The 3,722-nt window shown below is 52.8% G+C and overlaps 1 long non-coding RNA gene across 1 annotated transcript; it reads left to right on the top strand.

The window, feature by feature from the left end:
• Positions 1-280: 280 nt before the first annotated feature.
• LOC122234129 lies at positions 281-2,955 on the top strand. Its single transcript, XR_006211881.1, has 3 exons — positions 281-654; positions 1,516-1,583; positions 2,635-2,955. It is a non-coding gene; the product is annotated as an uncharacterized LOC122234129 (long non-coding RNA).
• The last annotated feature ends 767 nt before the right edge of the window (positions 2,956-3,722 follow it).

The raw sequence follows: 3,722 nt of genomic DNA, 5'->3' as shown, positions 1-3,722 counted from the left end.
GTGGAAGGACTGAACTACAACTGGACGGTGAAAAAGAGGCAACAAAGAGAAAAATAGAGGCAAACTGAAAGACTGAAGGTGGGAAACACATGCACATAGAAAGAGAGGTGGACAGAGAAAGAGGGCGTGCGATAATGGGGAGAAAACGGGTCCCCCCAACATCTCTTCCGCGTAGCGTCTGTCCCAGTCTTCCTCAGCGCTTTCCTGCGACCGCAGACTGGCAAGCCAAAAAAAAAAAAACTACACTTCCCAGAATACCTTGTGGTTGGCCGTTCCGGAAGTAGGTTTAGGGTCCACCAATCAGATGCCTTCGCGGGAAGCTTGAATTTCTAACTAAAGTCTGCGGGGAGGGAGGTAGCCGCGAGGCCGCCGCCCCTGCCTCCACCGGCTCCCAGGGCTGGTGCCCTTGCGGAGCCCAGCGGCTGGCTTCCTGATCTTGCAGGAGGACCAGCAGTTCCTGGGCGGCTATTTCTGGAGGGTAGATTTGGAAGTGCCTTGAAGGCACAGCCTGGAGAGTTTCTTCATACAGGCTCTGTGTCCCCTACTAAGTTTACACTGGCCGGAGTGGATTCTGTTCGCTGCCACTCAGCGATAATGGGTACACAGGGAGAAGGAGATGCGGAGGCGGGCAGAAACAGAAAGTGATTCAGAGAGGTACGCAGAGATCCCACCCCCCCCCAGCGGAAGCGAGCAGAGAGGCAGAGCCCTGGAGGGATACAAGGAGATGAAATTAAAAAAAAAAAAAAAAAAAAAAGAGGTGGTGGGGGGAGAAAAAGAGCGATGGAAGGAGGCAGATGTGATGAGACAGACACCCAGAGAGGTACTGAAGGTAAACTGAGGCAGAGAGAGAGACAGAGGCAAGGGCGGGGGTTGCAGAAACCATGTGGCCGAGCTCTCTCCAGAATGCTGCAATGGGGCGTTTTGGTGGAGAGGACACTTTAGAAAGACTAAGTCACAGTTGGGGATAGGAGGATGGAGGGGACCCTGGGGAGGTCTGTACTTGCCAGACTCACCAAGGCCTGGCCTGCTGATGGAGAGTTTTTCCAGTAGACTGTCTCTTCCCCCTCCCAGCCCCAAGCTTCAACAGCCCTGACTGAGGAAAACAGTAGTGTCCCTGAATGCACTCCCCACCTGCTTGTCACTTGCCCCGAAGCCCACTTAACTTAGGGAAGGGTGACCTGGTGGGTCAATCACCTTTGATGTCTGAGGCAGATGCCTGAGGGTAGAGCAAGACTGAAGGGGGAAGAGGAATGGAGGGAACAGAGAGACTGTCTGCAGGAGAGGGAAACGGAGTGGAAAAGAGAGGGGTCTGAGAGGCAGATAGCTGGGGAGACTGACGCAGAGAGAGGGAGCCCCAGGGGCAGAGAGAAGGGGATCCGGGGAGAGAGGGGGGCGCTGAGCCAAGCACACCGGCTTTAGCATTCCAGAAAGTGGACCCAGACGACCTGACTCCTCTGACTAGTTGTCCTGGCGTCACTGATGCCCCTCAGATCTCTGTGTTCTCTTCCTTTTAAGGTTGCCGGATAAAATCCAGGATGCCCAGCTACCTTTGGATTTTAGATAAGCAACAGCTAACATTTAGTGTAAGTATAGCTCCAACATTGCACGGGACATATTTATCCTTAAGGAAATTTTTTTTTAAATCTGAAATTCAAAGGTCACTGGACATACTGTATTTTTATATGCTACATCTGGCAACCGTGTCCCCATCCCTGTCTTGTTTCTGTCTCTTGTCTGTTTCGTGTTTCTGCTTGTCTTTCCCTCTCTGCCGGTCCACCTCTGCCTTCTCTGTTCTCTCCAAATGACCTTGCTCTGATGTGCTCTCTCAGAGCCACTCCGGAGACCCCCATCCCCGGACCCAGGCCCCGCTCTTCCCTCCTTCCTCCCCTCCCAGCCCTGCCTCAGGGGCCATCTCCCTCCTCCAGGCAACTCCTTCTTTTTTCTTCATCTCTCTTCTCATTGAGGCCACCCTGCACCCCTAAAATCCGCCCCCCCCTCCAGAGGAGAAGGTTTGGAGGCTTTGAGGGAGTCAGGAATCCCCCATTACTCACCTACATCCTGACCTCGTCTCCTCTCCTTTCCACCTCCTGGGTCAGAGAGGTCAGAGAGATTCCCAAAGTCACACAGCAGACTAGAGACCACACTCCACCCTCTCCCTCAAATCCCTTCGAAGTTCCCAGCTTCCTGGCGGAAAAGTCCTCGACTTTTCCAGAAAATGGCCTGGCTAGGCAATATTTCTGAATACCAGGCAATACTTGTGGGCCACAGACCAGGACCAGACGTGCCTGTGGGGCCAGGAATGGTAGACTTTTGAGCATCGACTGTGTGCTAAGAGGTGCGGATGTGGCTTTCGGGCTGGCAACACGAGAACAGTGACCTGTCAGGGCTATTGCCATGTCCCTAGGCCTGAGAACATAGCAGGTGCTCAATAAATGTCTGCGGAACAAATGAATGAATGGATGGTTGACTGAATGAATGAAAAAAAAAAAAACAAACCACACCCCGAGCAGCTGAGGACTCTTCTCCAGGTCTGCTACTTGCCTTCTCACTTTGTCCTAGCCTCAGTTTCCTTCCTCCTACCCCCCTCTCTCGGTTTCTGTTCTTCCCTAGAACCCTTTTATTGTTATTTTTCAGTTGGAAGGATCTCTACAAGTGACCACCGTGTGCTGAGCATCTCTTCTGTGTCAGGTACTGATGGGGTGATGCGCCCGTGGAATCCTTCTGGAATATTCCAGAAGGTAAGTACACCTTTGTAGGGTATTTTCCATACGTGGAGACTGAGACCCAGAGAGAGGAAGCGAGGCGCCCCTGTCACACTGGAACCTGCCCGGCTGGCCTCACCCTAAACCTGTCTCTCCAACTCCAATGCCATTCGTCCTCGTGCTCGGGACATCATCACCTGCCCAGCCATCTCTGACACCTCCAAAATGTAAGGGGCTTGGTATTAAACGTTTACCACAGGGGTTGCAAACTCAAATGTGTCCAGGGGCCAGGCAGGTGACACCAAAGCAGAGTGTAGGGTGGGGGAGGGGCTGATGCTGCCCGCCCTGGACGAGGTGTAGTGACTGGCCCACTCCGGCCAATTCTGGCCACGTGGCTATCACCGGATAATGGCGCATCTGATGCCTCAGGAGGGTCCTGCAACCCACATTTTCAGAAGTCACCCAAGGCTTAAATGCTGGCACCAAATTCACACAAACCGCTGTTCGGGCCCAACGAGATTGCGTGTGCGCCAGACAGGCCTGCTGGCGGATGGTTTGCGACCTCTGAATTGGTTTTAGTCCCGCATGCCAGGTTCTGTGCTAAGGAAGAATCTCCAGGTTTTCCGGGAGAATCTATGCTCCATGAAGGCAGAGCTATCTGGGTCTGTTTTGTTAACCGCTTTATCTCCAGCACCCAGAATGGTGCCTTATAGATTGTACGTGCTCAGTATTTTTTTTTTTTTGTTTTGTTAAGCGGATGGTGTATTGAATCCTGGTATCCACCGTAGAAATAACATTAAAAACGTCTCCGTTTCATACATAGGGAGATGGAGGTTCTGAGGGGCAAGGGCCCAGGGTTACATAGCAGCACTGGGATCTGAATCCGGATCTTACCTGACTCCAAAACCGTAACCCCAGGCTATCCTGACTCTGCTCAGGGCTGTGCGTTTGCAATGCTGTGCGTGTGGACTTGGGTCCAGGAGCGTCTTTGCGCGGCCGTCGTGCTGAGTATATGTGGTG

The sequence above is a fragment of the Panthera tigris genome, chromosome E2, assembly GCF_018350195.1.
Source record: "Panthera tigris isolate Pti1 chromosome E2, P.tigris_Pti1_mat1.1, whole genome shotgun sequence".
NCBI lineage: Eukaryota > Metazoa > Chordata > Mammalia > Carnivora > Felidae > Panthera > Panthera tigris.
Note: the sequence above shows the minus strand (reverse complement) of the source record. Positions and strands in the feature narration are given on the sequence as shown.